Genomic DNA, 21,951 nt, shown 5'->3' with positions numbered 1-21,951 from the left:
TCTCCATTTCCGGCCCCGAGACCACTGCGTGAACGTCACTTCCTTAGCAATGCACTTTAGCCCGTTCCACCCACGCCTTCTACGTTGCAGTTTACAACATAATCTTTGCGGACATTTTTGTTTTGTTCTTGCAGTCCTAAAATCTAATCGCAAGAAAATTAATGTTCAAACGATCCGCAAAAATACAGGCGCCGGAGATGCAGCAAGCCCGGTTGGGGAGAACAGGGCGGAGCCCGGGGTCACGTGACTGTCTAGACCCGCCCCCCTCTGCAGCTGAAGGCTTCCCCTCCCACAGTGACAGAGCCTCTGGGTAGGTGATCGGTACAGTTTCTGGACCTCGCGCCCCGGCAGGTGAGTGGCGACCGGTAACCGGCGGCTGGTTGGGATAGAAGAGAAGAGGTGAGAGGATGAAGAGAAGAGAGAGTGTGAATGGTGGCCTCTGCTGTCCCGGGCTTCCCCCCGCTGTCATCCTGCACCGGCGATCTCATTTCTCCAGTTATCTTGACACCCGCTCCCCCAATGTGGTCGCCCCTACAACCTAGGAGTTCACATGTCCACCCTTCCCGGGGCTGGGGGGTGAGTGCCGCCATTATGGTTCCCCTTTCGAGTCTTTGGGGCTTCGGGTAGTGGGATTGGTTCAGGCATTCTTCGGGGTCTGCAGTAGCCTCCAGGTCTCAATCCCCCGTTCTTTGGCAGAGGCCTTGTAAAGTCTTTACCTTCAGCCCGGGGCTGGGGAGCGGGGAGATAGGAAAAACCCCGGAGGCAGAGGCGTCTCCTGTGAGACCGGCTTGGGAGAGAATGTCACCGATGTGGCCCTCACTGCGGTGTCACTGTAAATCTTGCTTCCGAATGTGCATTTTCAGTTAATTCTTAGCTTTTATCTAACATCCCTGCGAGAGGCGTTTTATAAATGTCCACAAGCTTTGAATGGATCTGGAAGGGTAAAAGGTGGCCGTTTACCTTTCTCTTCTCTGACTTAATGGTGCAGAAAAGGAGAGGACAGTTGAAAGAATAAATATATACTACCTTTAAAACAGGAGGTGTTGGTAATGCGACAGTCTAGATTGAATGGGGAGGCGTTGAAAGATGGTGTTGCGGTGTCATGATCTGCTGGAGACCCAGGTTAGCTTATGGAAAAGTGACCTCCCTGAAAGGGAAGTAATTCTTCAGAAACTAATTGGGCTGGAAAGATAATTAAACTAATGTGTTTGACCATAAACTTAAAGGTAAGGAGGTTAAGTCGAGATATTACTGACTTCATATTTTCTGCCTTTGACATCCTCTTGCCATTTCTCCCTAAAATCCTACGTAATTGCCACTCCCAGTCAATTCCTTGACTAGTGGTAAATTTATGTTAAGTAGCATTTGTATCCCTCCTTAGCTTTCCCCATTTGTAAAAGTCCAGGTGACCTCTTCAGATTTTGATGAACAATATTTTCTGAAAGTGCAAAAAAGATTGTTTAGGTTTTTGCCCAACCCAGTGTACTCCCATTTCACATGTAATATAGTAACCAATGTTTTGACCCCAAACAATGTGCCTTAGGGAAGAGTGTTTTTCTGTTTGGGGTTAAACTCTTGTTTATACTGCAAACTCAAAGTCCCTTGGTTCTTTTAAATTGAAAGGCCTTACAGAAATTACAAATCTGATTTTTTAAATTTAAATTACACTTTTTCTTAATCTGAAAAAATTATATTCTTAGTTAAACCTTAGAGTTTTCTAACCCATGTCATTGAAGAATCCATTAAAAAGACAACTGAAAAATGAGGAAGATGGAATCATTATCTTTGAGTGGTGGGTATGAATGACTTATTTTTGTTTTTCTGGTATCTTCCAAATTCTCTGCAATAAACTGGTCTTATTTTGTTAAGGGGGAAGTTAAAATTCTAGAGTAACATCAGTTTAACAAAATGTTTTATAGTGAGTTCAAAATAGAGAAACTCGCTTATTGATGCTCGTTACTAGAAAACATAACCTTAAAATCTTTCTTGCTTTCTCTAAGTAATGATGAAGGCCACTGTTATGATTTACAGTTTTAGCATTTTGTGCATATAACTTATATTGGACAAAAGCACTAATTTGTTTGAGATGTTTAAGTATCGGTATGCTTGCTACCGATATATAGTTTTATCCATTAGTTTGCTCCAGAGTGAGGTTCCCTGATCACTAGAGGAGAGAAAAATGTAAGCAGTGTTGCTTCATTGCCCAGGTAACATTCCACCAAATAACAGGAGTTCTTGAAGTCTAAACCAGTCCTGTCTGGGTGAGACCAAAATGGAATAGAGAAAACAGGCTAAAAAGGATTGAGCACTAGAGGAGAAAATGTCAATGTGAAAGAGGTTGAATGAGTTTGCAATTTTACTTCACAGTTCCCCTGATTTTAGGGAACTTGCAAAAGCAATAATTTAGACCACTAATGAAATCTGGAAGATTGGCAGCAGGAATTGGTGACTAAATTGCTACTAAAGTTGAATTTGAAAAAGAGCTTTGACGTTATACTCGATTTACACACACAAACAAGTGATGTGAAGTGTGGAAACCATTTCTGAGACGAGCTTTTTATCAATCTATGAGTATTATATGCAGAAATCTTTTTTTTTTTTTTTTTTTTGGCCTGCCACGTGGCTCATGGGAATCTTAGTTCTTAGTCCACTGACCACTGACCAGGGACTGAACTGGCCCCCCCACCCCCGGCAGTGAAAGCACGAAGTCCTAACCACTGGGCAACCAGGGAATTCCCTATATGTAGAAATCTTAACATTCATTAGAGAATTGTGCTGTAGTCCAACATTAAATGGCACACGGGGGTTTTTGTGTTCGGGTCCCTGACACCTCTTGTGTGCTTACTCTGAGGTCTTTCTTATATGTCACTGCCTTTGTAGATTATGGCCACCACCAAGATGCTTTCTTCCTCTGTGGGCAGAACTAGGCACTAACTTCTATAGACTACTACACAATATTTTCTATTCTATTTTCATTTCTAGCACGTTGTATTTAATTACTGTTTGCTGGGCTGTTCCTTAGTAAACTGTAAAGCTCCTAGGAATTCAAGGACAGTGTCTCTACTGTTGTGTCTTTAGTACCAGGATGCAGAAGTACTTGATAGGCATTAAATAAATTGTTCATTGAATGAGTGTTTGACAGTTGGACAGGGAGATTAAACTACTTTTAAAGTTCTTGCAGATCATAGCTCCTACTGAGTTTATGCACTAGGTATTAGCTTTAAGATATAAATTGTTAATAGTAACCATCCAAATCATGGTCAATAGAATAGATATAAACCTCAGATGGACTTTATTAATGTAGTGATCAACTTATTTTCACAACATATGTGTTTGCATGATAGGGAAGGGAAGAGGAGTGAGTTGTGTTTATTGAAAAAAGGGGCACTGTACAGGCTACACGTGATATAGCACTAGACTAAAAGTCAGAAAATCATCATTAAGTACTGCCACTTTAGCTATATGCTTTTAAGTAAAGTTGGGGTGGGGGCTTATGGTTTGATACTTAGGAACCTTTCTATCAAGGGTATTATGATTTCAAGTGAGATAAACCCTAGGTAATCTATGTGAAAGTATTTTTAAAACTAAGTGGTATTTCCTGATCCTATAGACCTGGGTTCAAGTCTGGCCTTACCATTTATTTAAGCTGTGTGACCTTGGACAATTTACTTAATCTAAGCTTAAATTTCCTCGTGTTTAAATCTATGCCATAGATGCTATTAAATTAGATCATGATGCAGAGGGCCTAGTACATACTTTGTACATTTAAAAAATTAACTTTGCTGATACCTAGTTTGATTTTATATACTGAATTTCTAAAGGAGACTTTTAGATATCCTATAAAATTGAGCAACAAGTTTGGGGTATGGAGTAAAGAGTAGAATTTGAAATGAGGCTTATTACCAAAAAATAGCAAGAAAAATATACTTCTAGAAAAGATTCTAAAATAGATTTATTAATAGGAGCTAAGAAATATCAACATAAAGTCTATTATTTTGGCAACTGCAGTGACTTAATATTTTCTATATAAAGATTTTCCAGAGCTCATGATCATTAATATGTGGAATCAATTTAAGGAAGTATTGTATTTCTAAATTATTATCCCTACACAGGATTATAGAAATATATTAAAATTACACCACCCTACAGAGGTGGAACTTTTGAGTTTAGCTTATATTTAAAATTTCTGCCTTTTATTCTAACTGTTTTTATGCCTTATTTTTATCCTCATTTGAAGTAGACATAGGAATATAGAGAACACAATGGAGACGTGAACTAGAGTAAAACTTTTCCCTTCCTAGGTTGACGATTCACAAGGTTTAGTGGTTTTGTATTGGAAAATATCAGTAAATTAAACAATAATTGAAGTGTAGCTATCATGAGTTTATGTTTCACCTTAGTCCTGAAAAAAATAACTCATTTGTTCTAAGGAAAGATTTTATTAAGAGATTATTGAATATTCTCTTTAATGTCTTTAATGTCAAGTTTTCTCTTATAGTGAAATAAATTATGATCAATAACCATATTTTCCATTTAATTTTTCTGTAGAGACTTTAAAATTTTACTATTTTCTTTGTTTCCTGTTGTGAACTGAAAGTGACTTCGGTTTATATAAGTGTATTATTTTATATATATATAGTATATACATATTATATGTATAGTAAATACATATACATTGTGTGTGTGTTTATAAAGATAGCTGAAATAGATGTATATTTTCATAGTAATAAATCTTTATTTTTACCTGTAACTATTAAAGTCATCTTTAGAATTAGTTACTACTGTGAATAAAATTATTTAATGATTAATTTTTTTGAAACGCCCCTTTATATTTGTTCGTAGTTAGCTCTGTTTAATAAATTTCACAACTGCACTTAGCCTTCAAAATTGGTGGTATTTCATAGATATTTTGAGATTTAACCTGTGTTTTTTTTGTTGCTATTTTTTTGGTGTCAATATTATGACCAGCTACTACAATAAAATTTTCAGTTTTTCTGAATCTTAATGCTATCTGTAGAAACCATTGTTCTTTCATTGACAAACCTTTTTAAAAATTATATCAACAGCATGCCATGTTTTCTTTTCTGAAAAATAGTTAAGCTTATTTCATTGAAAGTAAAATGGGTAATGCATGATATAATGCAGAAGAGCTGCACATGTGCTTGAGCAATGAAAAACAACCAGACTTTGTTTTGTTTTAGTTATTTCTTAGTTTAATTCTTTTAAGTGTTTATTTAACAATAAAATAGAGAAGACTAAATTAGAAAACACTTATAAAATTGAAGAAAGGGCATGATACAGAAACTATGTATAGTAATGATTCTATATACATATTGAAAAAGATGGACAGAAATGCATCAAAATAAGTCATCTTAGATTAGGAGATTTAAGAAAGTTTTAAAATTTCTATTTGAGTTCCTACAATCACTGTTTATTGCTCTGGGCAATAAGTTTTTAATTTGGTATGGAGAATTAGGCATTTAAATGATGATTTCTTCTTAATTACTTGGATATCCTAAGTGAAAATGTTTTGACTTATCCAGATAACTGAATACGTTATTTAAGTTTATAGGTGCAGGTATGTTTTTAGCCCTCTGTAAGCTGAGCAGAATTTTAAAAAGCAGAAGTAAATCCCAGCATATAAAATAATTTAATACATGGTGAAGTGATATTTCAATCCAGTGGGAAAAACGGGGACATATATAGTAAATGTAACTGACACAGCTTGTCTGTCTGGAAGAAATTAACTTGAGCCAGTACTTTGCAGCATATGCAGAAACTAGTTTCAAGATGGATTAAAAACTTAAATATTTAAAATAAAATATTAAAAATATTAATTCCTAAAAATTTTTTATATATACAATCTAGATGTAGTGATGACCTTTTAAACCAAGATAGGAAATCTGAAAGTCATAAAAGTAAACACAGGTGTATAAGAACACATAGAAATGAAGAATTTTTCAATGGCAAAAATAGAGGACAAAAGCCAGATTGAAAAAAAATTGAAATATGTATAACAGATAGAGTTGACATTTGTCAGAACTTTTACATATTAAGAAAAAGTCCACACAATAGAAACATGGGTAAAGCATATGACCAGAACTTCAAGAAGAGAAATCCAGACATTCAACAAACTTATGAAAAGATGTATAACTTCACTAGTAATCAATATACTAACAATGAAAAATTTTTTTTCTGATTAGCAGAAATTAAGTGGTAAACCTACCGCTAGTGGTAAAGGATTTTCTCATAAAATGCTAGTGGAGATGTAAATTGTTACAGTTTTTTTAGTAAACAATCAGGCAATATCTGTTAATATTAAAAATACATATTCTTCCATCCAACAATCCCACCGTATGGACTGTTTTCCTTAGAATAAAAACACCAGCAAGTAGCAAGTGTTCACATGAATGTCGATTGAAGCAGTGTTTGAAGTAGCAAAAACCTGGGAACAAAGGGAATGCCTGTCAGTAGGGGTATTGGTATATAACTTATAGATTTTATGTTTTTAAAATCCATTAAAAGTAGGAGTTAAAAAAAAATTGAAGTTAAATCCATACTGGTGAATCGAAAGGATTTCCAAATACATCCTAAAAAGATCCATCATGTATCTTAAGTGAGAAAGGCAAAGTTTAGAGAAAAATATGTAACGAGATCCCATTTTTGTTAAACAGCTGAAAAACACCATGAGTTTTGTATATGCCTATATGATTGTCAACACTGGAAGGAGGAAGTAAGCAAAAGAAAACAGAAAGACAAAGGAAAAAAGGCAGGGTATTCACAATAACACATGCATAAAACTACATGTTTGTGCATATCTGTACAAGTTGAATTGCAGAAAGGATAGTCACCAAAGTGTATGTTTAGTGGTTATCTCAGTACATGGATGGGCATTTGGGGTGGTTTTTATTTTCTTACCCTTTTCTGTATTATGTGTTTTTATTTTTACAATGAACATGTAGTGTTTCTGTAATTAGAAAAAACTACCTTTTTTAAAAAGATGCAACTTCCCTGGTGGCACAGTGGTTAAGAATCCACCTGCCAATGCAGGGGACACGGGTTCGAGCCCTGGTCCGGGAAGATCCCACATGCCACGAAGCAACTAAGCCCGTGTGCCAAACTACTGAGCCTGTGCTCTGGAGCCAGCGAGCCACCACTACTGAGCCCACATGCCTAGAGCCTGTGCTCTGCAGCAGAAGCCCGCGCACCGCAAGGAAGAGAAGCCCCCTGCTCGCTGCAACTAGAGAAAGCCCGCGCACAGCAATGAAGACCCAACACAGCCAACACAGAAATTAATTAATTAATAAGTTAATTAATTAAAAGTAAAAGATCTGTTAGGGCAAAGAAGGAATTAACAAAAGGAAGAATTCCATTTGAAATGGCCAGAAATGGCAATTGTCTGAAATTTTTTTTTGTCTTAATTAGGTATCTGAGGGGAAAGTGTATAAATTACCCTGCTAATTCCATAAACTCTCCTTAATTTTTTGTGTATGTGATAACCCATGGGCATCCAATAAGAAGTTGTCATTAAAAATGTACAGAAAAGTGATAGGCATTACCAGATAGGGTTACAAATTTTATTTTTGGTATGGATATTAAGTCCTCCAGAAATGTTTTCTGCCTTGGAGATAATAGAGCATATTGCACAATTATGGAGTCTGTTACCTGATGTAGTTGTTTGAGGGTCAGCATAAGGGAAAGTCCACATTTGGGTTTTGGTGAATAAAAAAACTAAATACAACGTTAACTCTCCTTAGAAAGCTTCAAATAAGAATGCCTATAAAGAAGCAAAATTAAGTTGCTTAATACTTGATTTCAGTCCTTTTAAGAATCTGAAATTAATATATCATTCAAAGCCGTAATAGAAAATAACAGATGCTTTAGAGCAGCGGTCCCCAACCTTTTTGCCATCTGGCACCAGTTTCATGGAAGACAGTTTTTCTGAAGACGGGGTGGGTGGCGGCGGTAGGGGGGTGGTGGTGGTGCAGTGGTGGGGGGAGGGTTCAGGCGGTAATGGGGACTGGCAGATGAAGCTTCGCTCACTTGCCTGCCACTCACCTGCTGTGCAGCCGGGTTCCAAGGAGTTAGGGACCCCTGCTTTAGAGTGAGATTTGTTATATGTTTAAAGCATTTGTACTTGTTTCTCATGTTGATATTTTTTGTTTCCCCTTTTCCTTAAAAGTTTTACTAACTTAATTATGTATATGTTCTTTATTGTAAACTGTACACATTTTCCCCCTCCAGTTTTATTGAGATATAATTGACATACAGCACTGTATAAGTTTAAGGTGTACAGCATAATGACTTGACTTACATACATCATGAAATGATGACCACAGTAATTTTGGTAAACATCCATCCTCTCATATAGATACAAAATTAAGGAAAGTTAAACAAATTTTTTTTCTTGTGATGAAGACTCTTAGGATTTACTCTCTTGACAACTTTCATATTTAACATTCAGTAATGTAATTATATATCATGTTATACAGTACATCCCTAGCACTTACTTATAACTGGAAGTTTGTACCTTTTGACCACCTTCATCTGGTTACCCCTTCCCCTGCTCCCTTATTTCTAGTAACCACAAATCTGATCTCTTTTGTTTTCAAAGTATAATTGACTTAAAGCGAATACTATGTTAGTTCCTGCTATACAACATAGTGATTCGATATTTCTATACATTTTAAAATAATCACAATAAGTCTAGTTACGACATGTCACCATACAAAGATATTACATACTTATTGACTATATTCCCCACACTATACATTTCATACCTGTGACTCATTTATTTTGCAACTGGAAGTTAGTACCTCTTAATCTCCCTCACATGTTTCTTTCCTCCCTCAATCCCCTTCCCTCTGGCAACCACCTGTTTGTTCTCTGTATCTATGACTTTGTTTCTGTTTTGTTTTGTTTGTTCATTTGTTTTTTAAATTCCACATATAACTAAATCATACAGTATTTGTCTTTCTCTGACTTATTTCACTAATACCGTGTAGGTCCATCTCTGTTGTTGCAAATGGAAAGATTTCATTCTTTTTTACAGCTAATGTTCCATTGTATGCACACACCACATCATCTTTATCCATTTTTCTGTTGATGGACACTTAGGTTGCTTCCATATCTGGGCTATTGTCAATAATACTGCAGTGAACTTAGTGGGGTGCATATATCTTTTCTAGTTAGTGTTTTTGTTTCCTTTAAATAAATACCCAGGAGTGGAATTGATGGATCATATGAGAATTCTGTTTTTCATTTTTTGAGGAATGTACAAATTCCTTTTGAAAAGAGTTGGGATATATGTAAATAAAAAGTAATTTTAGAGTAGTGTTGAGAGGCAACATAGCAAGCAAGGAGGTTAGGGGTGTAGGTACTGGAGCCAGACTGGCTCAAACCCTGGCTCTGTTACTTCTTAGCAGTGTGACTTTGGGGAAGTTTCTTTTATGTCTCTCTATTGCATTTTTCTCAGCTTTAAAATAAGGATATTAAGAGTATATTTATTTCATTAAGTGTTGTGAGGATTAAATGAATAATATAAGAAAAGTGATTAGAACAACGACTGTTACATAATAAGAGCCATGTACATATTTGCCATTATTATTTAGTTACTATGCTCTTTGCTCAGTTAATTAGTTATATATAGTAATTTTATCACTTGACTTAATTGGTTTAGCACTCATCAAATCACTCAATAGTTTTAACTAAGTTGAATGGATAATACATGTACAAATACAGTAAAATTTTTATATGCATACATGTGTGCGCTTTCTCCCCGTCTCTCCATCCTTACTCTTTTTTCTCATGTATTTGTTCACAAAGGTAGCATCTTGTCATGTTATTCCCAGGCCTTACATTTTTCATTTAACAATGTTACCTTGGAGATTTTTCCACATTGATACAGTTAAAGATGCCACATTCTTTTAAATAATAGTCTAGTATTCAGTTGTACTAATGTACCATCATCATCCTACACAACAATTTGTTGAGAGTTTACTCCTGTATCAGGCACTTTTCTTGAATTAAGTCATGCAAGGCTCGCAACAGCCTTATAAGATAGGTGTTAATTTTATCCCTATTTAACAGATGAGGCAGTTTAGGCTTTGAGTGGTTAAATGCCCACCAATGTCACACAGTTCATAAGTAATAGGACTCTGGAGTTGAACCCAGAGAGTCTTTTTCCAGAGATTACTATCTTAACACCACAGCTCTCAAGACGTCGTCTCCATATTAATGGACATTCCAGTCTTTTGCTGTAAGAAACAGTGCTGTAATAGATTATTTTGTTAATAGCACATTTTGTACACATAAAGTAAATTCGTAAAAATGGAAGAGGTGGGTCAAAGGATTTTGAATTTTGGTGGGTATTGCCAAATTATTGTCCAATTTAGGGATGCACTGAAGGTCAGGTTTGTCCTCAGTATTTTGCCAAAATCTGCCCATTTAGCTTGAGTCTTAGGGAAGCTGAATAGCTGAATGCCTTTAAAATTTCTAGCATTCCTGAATTGCGTGTGACCTACCATCATGTGATAGCATAGGTTACCCCATATCTAATCAGTATCTAACAGTGTCAGTATGAGATCAAGGTCTGACAAATGTCATGACTTTTTGTTACTTTCAAATAATGGTAAACATTCTAGATATAACTTGAAGTGCTGTTTATGTGACTCATACATTGAAATTCTATCAATTGAAGTTTGAATGTAAGTTATTAAAAGTAAAATACTACAGTTGTTAATAATTGTGAAAGTTGCTGATTTTATGAACCAAAACAATTATGTTAGAGCTCTCAAATAATACATAGGGAATCAGATTGCCAATTAATACGAACATTTAGAGTGTGATAGCTAGCTAAATGTGAGAATAACTGTATCTTGTGAAAAATGGGTTGTCACTCTATAAGTACTAGTCTTAGGTAATGCAGAATCAGACAGTGAGGGACTTTATTAACATGAGTTACAATATCCACAAATTATTTTGAATATAACATACTTCTGTTCAGTGTCCTCTATTTCATTTGTTTCAAGAAAGAAAAGTATCTCTTATTAATCCAAAGAATAGGCCAAGTGACACCCAAACTCTTCAATGTGATCCAAAGCAGACACTTAAAATACAGAATGCTCGGGTCCCAACTTGGTACACCTGTAGTGCTTGAATGTAGATTTATAGTACCTGCTATTGTTCAGTGGTGTGTGCGTATTTTAAATATGATCTCATCCTCACCCAAAGATGCTGTTGGATAAGGAGGGTGGGGGAAGTACCTAAAAATAGGCAATGATAAAGACTATTAATTCTTTATTGTAAACTATTTCTACCTCAGAGAAGAATAAAACAACAGACAATAACTCCCTCTACCTTCACCCTCCAAATGAATCATTGCACCGTAGCAACTTTGATATCTAAAATATTAGAGCTGAGCCTGAATCTTGGAGGTCAAACCCTTCTATGCCTCATGCCTCATGGCTCGACAGTTCAAGATAATATTCCTAAATCCTCACACAAGATATTGCCATTAAGCCCTGTTCTGAAACAAAGATGAGTAAGTACTTTAGAGGCATTTCTGAAATATACTCCTGAGCTGTTAAGGGACTGGAAATTCTCAGGATTTGCCGAACTTGACTGGACAAGTGGGTGCCCACAGCCTTATCAAGAGCCACATTAGTTCATTCTAAACAGACAAAAGCCTGTGTGGTGGTTTTCAGCTGTTCCTAGGGTTAAGGTTCTCTTATTAGCATCATAGGCATACATAGCATCATGTAGTCTTCTGTAACTGTTAGTTGACAAATAAAAACAAAAGTGAATATGATGTATTCTGTGTAAGCATTATGCCCTTACAGGAGTCATATTGTCAATACTTTGTGCTTTTTAAAAAAAGTTTTATTGAGGTATAATTGACATAATTGCAAACATATTTCAAGTGTACTGTTTGACATTTTGATATATGTATACACCCATGAAACCATCACTACAGTCAATATAGTGAACATACCATCACCCTCAAAAGAAATTTCCTCGTGCCTCTTTGTAATCCCTTCCTTCTATACCTCCCCACTGCCCATCCCCAAGGAACCACTGATCTCTTTTCTATCACTATAGGTTAGTTTGTATTTTCTAGTGTTTTATATAAATGGAACCCTTTGCCCAGGGCGGTGGGGGGGGGTCTACCTCTTACTTTTACATGTTTCAATGATGCATTTCTTTTTATTGCTGAGTATTCACTGTATACCACAAATGCCACAATTTGTCTATCCCTTCACTTGTTGATAGATATTTGGGTTGTTTCTGCCTTTTGGCTGTTATGAATAAAGCTACTATGAACATTCTTTGTTTGGACATAAGCTTTCATTTCTCATGGGTAAATACCAAGGAGTAGAATGACTGGGTCATATGATAGGTGTATGCTTAACTTTCTAAGAAACTGCCAGATTGTTTTTTTAATGGTTGTACATTTTACATTCCTACCAGCAGTACGTGAGAGTTCTAGTTCTACATCCTTACCAACACTTCCTGTGGTCAGTCTTTTAAAATTTTAGCCCCGCTAGGTATGGAGTGGCATTTCATTGTGGTTTTCCTTTGCATTTTCCTAATATTAAGCATATTTTCATGTATTTATTTGCCATTCATGGGTCTTCTTTGTGCCGTATATCTTAAGATCTCTTGCCCATCATTTTAATTGTGTAAAATTGTCCGTTTTAGTCAGTTGTCCATTTCTGTGTGTGGTTCTATAGCCTTTTTTAAAACAATAAATTATTTTTTATATTTTTGGCTGCGTTGGGTCTTCGTTGCTGCACGTGGGCTTTCTCTGGTTGCGGCGAGTGGGGGCTACCCTTCGTTGCAGTGTGCAGGCTTCTCATTGTGGTGTCTTCTCTTGTTGCGGAGCACGGGCTCTAGGCACGTGGGCTTCAGTAGTTGTGGCTCGTGGGCTCAGCAGTTGCGGTACTCAGGCTCTAGAGAGCAGGCTTAGTAGTTGTGGTGCACAGGCTCAGTTGCTCTGCGGCATGTGGGATCTTCCTGGACCAGGGCTCAAACCCGTGTCCCCTGCACTGGCAGGCAGATTCTTAACCACCACACCACCAGGGAAGTCCCTGTATAGCCTTTTTGAGCTAATATTTGTTTGTAAAATTTTAAATAATAATACCAGGCAGAATAATGGAGATAAGATTTTATCTATTCTTTGTATAATTATTTGGTGTTCTAGCATTTATAACATCAAACAAAATAACCACTAAGGGCTTCCCTGGTGGCGCAGTGGTTGAGAGTCCGCCTGCCGGAAGATCCCACATGCCGCGGAGCGGCTAGGCCCGTGAGCCATGGCCGCTGAGCCTGCGCATCCGGAGCCTGTGCTCTGCAACGGGAGAGGCCACAGCAGTGAGAGGCCCGCGTACCAAAAAAAAAAAAAATATATATATATATTTATATTTATTTATTTATTTATATATAAATAACAAAAAGTGGGGTACTGTAGTTTAAAGAGAATTATTACATAAACTATGGTATCCATTTAATGGAATATTGTACTGTTTAAGATGATACTTATTAAAAATATGTCAAGTTGTATTATAGTATTGATTACAGTTATATAAAAAATTGTGAGGAAATAACATCAAAGTCAACAGTATTCAAGTTGTGAGACTTTTCTTTGGGTATTTTAAAAATTATAAGCATATTGCTTCTGAAAATAAATTTTAAGCAGAAGTATGTAACAAATGCTTATTTTCTTTACTGTTTGTATCATTTAGCTATCTTTTTGGCTGTTTACATTCTTGGTAAGTTAAAATATAAAATCAGTGACTCGTTTTTTTCTTTGTAATCTGAAATCAAGAAATCTTCTAAAAATTCACATAGAAGTCTTATGGGATATTAATGTTAGCTTCACTATAACTTTTAACTCTTTAATAAGTTTTGTCTTAGAGATAAGAAAAATAAGAGGAATTTCTCAGATACTGTTTCAGGTAAATTTATTATTCCAAATTTATGACAGACTATTAACCAGAAATTTTCTACTACTATTCCCTGTAGCAAAATTATATTGGGTCTGTTTTCATTAATATTCTTATTAGTTCCAAATATGCCCATTTACTTTACAGTTAAATTTATTTTTACTATTATTATCAGTTATTTATGTTTGTGTTATAAAGCTAGGCATTAATAAAACACAGCATTGTGTGTTGTTCTTTAAAAATCTTACTTCTTTAGGAGATGGATATTCTAGAAACAGTCAATTCTTGGTTGTTATACTACTTGCTCTTTAGTTTGTGAATGATCTGTTATATCATCTCTTTTTCATCTTCTCCCTTTTGCCTGCATATTATTCTTTGCCATTCTAACATAGAGTCAGTTAATAATGGAAAAGAGGCATCCTGGGCTTTTTTTTTTTTTTTTAAGATAATAGAGGTTAAAGCTACTGGCTAAATAAGGTCTTTTGAATTATTTGTTATTATTATAAATGCTTAGATGTTAAAATCAGACTAAATTCGGACTTCTCCACTCCATAGCTCTAGTCTTGAGCGGGTTGCTTAAAGTCTCAAAACCTGTTTCGTAATCAAACCATACCTGCCTCCTAGGACTGTTGTTAAAGGTTAAATGAGATGTGTTTATTTTTTAACATAATGCCTGGAATGTGATATGTGCTTAACAAGTAGTAGTTTACCTGTTTTTAATATCAGAACATTTTATTGAGTTACTGCTGTGCAAGGCTCCATGCTATGTGGAGGGAAGAGAGTTAAGAAAATGATAAATTTATGCCCCTTGAAGGCAGGGATACTTGAGTCTGTTCATATGACAGTTCTACCATTGGTCATAGGCTTCTAGCCTATAAATTTCAAACCATAGAACTTATACACTAAATACAGTATTTTGTTATTCTGGTTAATACTTTGGATTATCATCTTAGTATAACCCACTTTTATTTATAAAATTTTGAAGTGAAAGGAATCTGTGATTGTTTATTTCTAGAAATGCTATCAAAATTGTTTATGGATAAGCTTGTCATCAAAGCATAAGAATATGTAGCCAATAAGATTTGAATTCTATTCCCAGCTTAATTGTCCACCCTACCTTTTATCTTTACTGTTTCTTTTACAGGATTAGTTGTACTTTAATAAGTGAAAGGGTGTTATCTGTGTGTGCCCTCAAAAAATTTTATTGTAGTAGGAATAAATTTTTTCTGATTCTGTTAGTCCAGTTTGCCATCTGTGATCTTTCTATACTTCTCTACTCTGATTCCCACTTTTGTCTGCATATTTCCTTGTAGTCCATCTCAAGTAATTTTTTGTGAACTATTTAAGTAATGACCTTATAGATGCCTTTATTCTTAACCTTTTGGCCTATCCTTTAAAAAAAATAACACTATGAAATATGTATACCATATAAAAATATTTATTCTTGAAATCCTCTCCTTTCTGTTTTGTTATAAAGGCAACAGGGACCCAGATGCTTTCTGTCTTTCAGTTTTGCTGTCCTTAGCAAGGTGGCCTGGCTACTTAGATTTGCTTCTTTCAAGGTCCCAAGATGGCTGCATGTCCCCCGCAGATGACCAGATCCCAAGGGAAAAAGTGTTTTTCATGGCCTGTATATTTTAAAAGAGCAAAGAAATCATTCCCAGAAGCTCCCCAGTAGACTTTGCTTTACCTCTTATTGGTCAGAACATCATAACATGCTCATTTCCAAACCAGTCATTGACAGGGGACCTGGAATTACCTTGATGTGTCTACCAAAATTTCAGCCAATTTAGGGTTTTGGTAACAAGATAAAAAGGGGGAACTAGTTATGCTAGTCAGTAATCTGCCACGTAAGCCTTTCTTTTTTTTTTTTTTTTTTTTTGCGGTACGCGGGCCTCTCACTGTTGTGGCCTCTCCCGTTGCGGAGCACAGGCTCCGGATGCGCAAGCTCAGCGGCCATGGCTCACGGGCCCAGCCACTCCGCGGCATATGGGATCTTCCCGGACCGGGGCACGAACTCGTGTCCCCTGCATCGGCAGGCGGACTCTAACCATTGCGCCACCAGGGAAGCCCACACATAAGCCTTTCTAATGGTGTTGCTAGGGAGGTAGGTTAAATAAAATGAATAGAAAAGTACTTCACAAAATGATTGTGTACTATACTCTGAATATAAGGTAGTGCTATCAGCTGGAATTCTACCAATTCTATAACTTTCGTTATAATTTATAGCAAGCATAAAAATATTAGATTCTTGATGCCTTTCCCCAAGAAGGTAAATTGTGTATGAAAATAAGTATTTGCTTTTAATCAACTAGATTCTTCATCTTAAAAAAAAAAAATCTATTATTTCCAAAGATAGTCTTCAGTCCGTTGGATAGGATGTACATTTCCAAGTGTTATGTTAAGTATCAGTGAAGTGCCCCGGTATCAATTAAGGATTTTGTATGTAAATAAATCTTGTCTTAGAACCTTGGTATTTAGCTTTTACATAACACCTTACCCTTGCCTCCAGCAATTGTATCATCCAAGACTGGTAGTGAAAACATTTCTCTGGGTAATGAAATTACTAGGTATAGTGCATTAACCAATAGCAATTTGTAAGGGATCTTGTAAAACAGAAGGAACAAAAGTGGGCCTCTGGTGTTGTGATTTGCCACTGCAGTGTTTGCAGTGTTTGGAGGAGAGACTGGTGACTCATTAGATCCGATGGTTGCCTGTGCTATCTGGATTTTTCCCCTTCTACAGCAGGGTTTTTTGTTTTGGGGTTTTTTTTTTTAATCTTTCACAAATATGGGGGGTGGTTACAGTTTGTGACTATTAGAATTTTGGATTTTTTTTGTTTTTTTGGGTTTTTTTGGCTGCACTGGGTCTTCATTGCTGTGTGTGGGCTTTTCTGTAGTTGCAGTGAGTGGGGGCTATTCATCTTTGCGGTTTGCATGCTTTGCATTGCGGTGGCTTCTTGTTGTGGAGTGCGGGCTTCAATAGTTGCGGTGTGTGGGTTTCAGTAGTTGTGGCTCGCAGGCTTTAGAGCACAGCCTCAGTAGTTGTGGCGCACAGGCTTAGTTGCTCCGCGGCATGTGGGATCTTCCTAGACCAGGGATCGAACCCGTGTCCCCTGCATTGGCAGGTGGATTCTTAACCACTGCGCCACCAGGGAAGTCCCCAGAAGCTTGGTTTTAATTGCATTTACTTTTTATCCTTAAAAGAGGAGTCCAACAACTAAAGCCAATTTTAAAAATATAATCGAGTTGATTTCTCTATGAGCGCAGGTACATATAACACATTGTTTTATCGGAAGCAACTGTTTTTAAAGTAAATACCATGCTTTTATTTTTTAAACGATTGAAAGCAACAATAATAGCTGCATATCGTATTAGAAAGGAGTTATTACATAGCACATAAAACTTCATGTAGGATTAAATCATATCATGATAGTTTGAATCTTATGGAGATTTGGCATGAGATTAACTTTCAGTATAATCTGACTTGCAGTATCATTTGCTTATAGCAAGTTAAACTGTTTTGGGAGGTTGTTGTCTTAACATTTTTAAAAGCCTACGTTGGGAATTCCTTGGCAGTCCAGTGGCTAGAACTCCACGATTTCACTGCCAAGGGCATGGGTTGAGTCCCTGGTTGGGGAACTGAGATCCCGTAAGCCGCTCGCGCAGCCAAAAAAAAAAAAAGCCTATACTTTTTCACATAGATACATAAGGATTCAGTAGTGAAGCAGAAGATTTTAGTGGGGTATTTTTATTTGCACTCTTTTCATAGATAACAATGAAGGGTGGTTAATGGATACAAATTAGTACCTTGTATGACCATGTCTATCAAACTGCTATATGCTTTGCCCTGTTCAGTAGTTGTCAATATAATATGTCTACCTAATTTATCATTTTTATTTTATTTGTGGGGAGGAAACACTTCCATATTTTTCTTGTAAAACACACGTTGTGTATGATGATGTAGAGGGCAAAACTTGTTTGGATTAAGAGGGTATACAAGAGCAGACAAAGAAACTTGGCTGCTTACAGTAGACTGCTGTAACATCCTGTTGTCTGTCAAGATGCTGGGGAAGTGGTGGGGAGGTATTTATTACTTTAGTGCTTACTTGTTCTTCTGCAATTGGGGTGCTTTGATGAAAAAGCTTTAGAAGTATATTATCTATGTGTGTGTGTGTGTGTGTGTGTGTGTGTGTGTGTATCCTTATGTCAGTGCTGTGGGAATTGCAAATTTTAATGTTCAAGAAAGCCTAGTACCTTGGACTGATCCTTGGAAGTTTCTCAGTGTTTAACTGTTAAGAGGTTGGAGCCTGAAACTTATGGACCAGGAAAACATATTTTCCAATATCAGAAAATAGTACTTTAGACTTCTTTTCCTGCGACTGCTGGTGATGGGCTGTATCTAAGGTTTATGTTGAAGGAGGAGGAGCAAGTTCCTTTCAGAAACTAAGGCTTTCGTTGCATGGGAACCTTAGCCGGAGAATTGCCTATTGGGCTGTGCTTTCTAAACCCACTTTTGTATTGTTTTTTCCTTTTCCCAAAGTAACCAGTTACAAGATTACTAAGACAGAAAACAGGCCAAAAATTGTAGTGTTTCAAGTGTGAGTCTATGTTTCAGTTATCCAGGAAGTAATTATTCAGTTTGTTCATTGTAAGTATTTTAGGTTCTCTGGAATCAGATGTCTAAAAGGAGTCTGGTGTATAAGATTTTCTTAAGGATCAACACATGTGAAAGGAAGGGGACGGAAACAGAGTTGGTCTGGGGAAGAAGTGCAAATGCAATGCAAGCCCGACAAAGCCTCAGCTGACCAGGTGGGATGATCTGGAGTGAGCATTTATTGCTTGTGACCTCCGCATTGGGCTGATAGGGCTGGGCCTTTCTTTATACCTCCACTTTGCTCAGTCACCTGGTGCAGGTTCCTCTGTGAAGGGTGTGAATGTGGGCAAGGCAGCTCTCTGCATCCCTGAAGGGCTGACAGCTGTTGGCTATCCACTTCCTTGAAGTGGAATCTGAATGTTGCAGCTCTGTGTCTAATAAAATAAAACATATAGTCTTGAGGTAGAGACTATTGTCCTCTGTTACACATAGGATTGTTTAGATGTATACAACAGAAATCAGCCTAGTTAATTGAGGAGGCAGAGTGCAGTGCTTAAAGAGCATAGGCTTTGATGTCAGACTGCCTTGGTTCATAATCCCACCTTTACTGTTTGCTGGTTTTGTGATCTTGGGCAAAGTTACTTACATCTCCATTCTTTAGTTTCCACATTTGTAAAATGGAGATGGTATTAGGGGGTATGAAGTTATTCAGTAACTATTCACTGAGTGCTTTTTTCTTTGCCCAGGCACTGTTTTCTATACCCTCATGAAACTAAGTATTCTAGGGAGTGATACAGATGCTTATACTAACCACAGTAAACAAGTAAATTAAAAAGAACAAATATTCTTTCAGGTAGTTAAAAGTTCTATGAAGAAAAGCAGGGTAAGAGCATCGAGGATGACAATGGGAAGAGAGGGACTATTTCATGAGAGTGAGGAAAAGACATTCTAGGCAGGGCACAGCAAATATAAAGGTCTGAATTGAAGCCGAGATTAAAATTTAACATGTTGAAGCATCAAAAATGGACAAAAGTGCCTGGAATTCCTACATTTTATACTTTAAAAACTGGTGTTTTCATAATTTTCTTATTTTATCATGAAAGATGTGTTAAGAGTTGGTTTTTGAATGTATTTGTAACCACTTATCTGAATATCATACAGTGGTGTACAAAAAGCTAAATTACTTGTGACCATCATCATGTTTTTCTCCTCTTAACATTGACCTTTTTTTCCTTCCAGTTTTATACTTACTGACTGTATTCCCCGCAGTGTACATTCATGCCTGTGACTCATTCATTTTGCAACTGGAAGTTTGTACCTCTTCATCTCGCATTTCTTTCCTTCCCCCACCTCTTTCCCCTCTGGCAACCACCTGTTTGTTCTCTGTATCCATGACTCTGTTTGTGTTTTGTTATGTTTCTTCATTTGTTTTGTTTTTCTTTTGGCTGCGCAGTGCAGCATTCGGGATCTTAGTTCCCCGACCAGGGATGGAACCTGTGCCCCCTTGCAGTGGAAGTGTGGAGTCTTAACCACTGGGCCACCAGGGAAGTCCTGTTTTGTTTTTTAGATTACACATTTAAGTGAACTCATGCAGTATTTGTCCTTTCTGTCTGACTTATTTCACTAAGCATAATTCCCTCTAGGTCCATGTTGTTGAAAATGACAAGATTTCATTCGTTTTTTACAACTGGGAAATATTCCATTATATTTGTATACCACATCTTCTTTACCTATTCATCTATTGATGGGCATTTAGGTTGCTTCCATATCTTGGCTGTTGTAAACACTGACTTTTTATTTTATTTTATTTTATTTATTATTTATTTATTTATTTATTTGCGGTAGGCGGGCCTCTCACTGCTGTGGCCTCTCCCGTTGCGGAGCACAGGCTCCGGATGCGCAGGCTCAGCGGCCATGGCTCACGGGCCCAGCTGCTCCACAGCATGTGGGATCTTCCCGGACAGGGGCACGAACCCGTATCCCCTGCATTGGCAGGCGGACTCTCAACCACTGCACCACCAGGGAAGCCCAACACTGACTTTTTAAAAATTAGAATCATCTTGATTTGTTATAAGAATATTAATCAGATGAATGGAAATTTGTGGATCTGGTGAAAAGCATATTTAAGTGAATTTATAGAATTATCACTTAGGCTCTTGGTTCACTTATTAGTTTGATATCACTGTTCCTAACGCCTGCTGCCTTTGGCATAGATTAAACAATATATGCCTAAAAATAAAGTTTAAAACTGTAGAATCATCAGTTTCCTATGGTGGCTAGGATTATCCAGCTGAGTGATAAATTCACAAGGCAGCGGAATCATGAACAAACTCATTTGATTTCCACTAATTATTGCTCATACATTTGGAGGCTCTTGTTGTTGTTTAAAAGGGAAAATATGTAAACACCTGTTTTTAAAAATCAGAACAGATACTATTATTGCCTCATGAACGTTCTAGAACACCTTCATGAACCCTAGGAGATTTAAAGCATCTGTAAGAAAGTTCTACTGTATACTCTAATGCCTCCTCATCTTTCAAGTTTCAGCTTAGCCTCCTCTAAGTCACTCTTGTCCTGCCCAAGTCAAGGTTAGATGCCTCTTCTAAATCACTCTGCACTGCTCTATGAGAGCACATTTGTTACCCTATTGTAACTATTCTTACTCCACTGTATTTTCAGTCTATGGTACAGCACCTGGCATATCACTGATGCTTAAAATAAAATCTTAGTTTTAGAAAATAAAGTTATGGTAAAATACACATAATGGCTAAGAAAAAAACTAGCCACTTGACTAGATTTGGTTCATATAACAAGAAGATAAGAATATGTTAGGTTCTTTTTAGAAATATAGGCAATATTAGCTTGTACTAACAGAATAAAGTTAGTAGTCATCAGTAATACTTTTCTGTTAGGCTTACTGTTAGGTGCTTCACAACAATCCCAGTAGATTTTACAGATGAAATGAGTCTCAAAAGTTTGAAAGAATTTGATTTGCTCAAGGGCACAATTTATAATTTCAGACTTCATTTGTCTGACTCAAATCCTTGGTCTCTGTTTCTCAATAAAAAGAAAGCAGCCAGAACAGATGAAAGTGGTACTCTTCAGAACTTACTCATATGACATTTAGAATACAGTTTTTAATTTTGTTTGCTCTGTTTTAAAAGAAACATTGATATCGTGAAATACTTCCGGAAGAGGGTAGGCTCAGGGGAGAAAGATCTGAAAAAGGCTATCCTTTGAGGGACAGTTGACACCAAAGAGAATTCCTCCAGGAAGGAAGATACTGTGTGTGGCTACAGTAGTTGGAAGAAACGGCCAGAGGGTAGAGGTTGGGGAAGTAGATTTAGGCTGGATACAAAACAACTCTCTAAGAGGCGATTTCTGAAAATAGAATGGCTTTTTCAAAACTGAA

General features: G+C 36.8%; 1 protein-coding gene across 1 annotated transcript in view; it reads left to right on the top strand.

The window, feature by feature from the left end:
- Positions 1 to 204: 204 nt before the first annotated feature.
- The window catches only part of ATP6V1A (ATPase H+ transporting V1 subunit A), a 55,272-nt gene continuing 33,525 nt past the window's right edge, over positions 205 to 21,951 (top strand). The window contains exon 1 of the mRNA XM_060150590.1: positions 205 to 351. The gene's annotated coding sequence lies outside the window, so the exon portion shown is untranslated. The remainder of the gene's footprint in view (positions 352 to 21,951) is intronic.

The sequence above is a fragment of the Lagenorhynchus albirostris genome, chromosome 5, assembly GCF_949774975.1.
Source record: "Lagenorhynchus albirostris chromosome 5, mLagAlb1.1, whole genome shotgun sequence".
Classification (NCBI taxonomy): domain Eukaryota; kingdom Metazoa; phylum Chordata; class Mammalia; order Artiodactyla; family Delphinidae; genus Lagenorhynchus; species Lagenorhynchus albirostris.
Note: the sequence above shows the minus strand (reverse complement) of the source record. Positions and strands in the feature narration are given on the sequence as shown.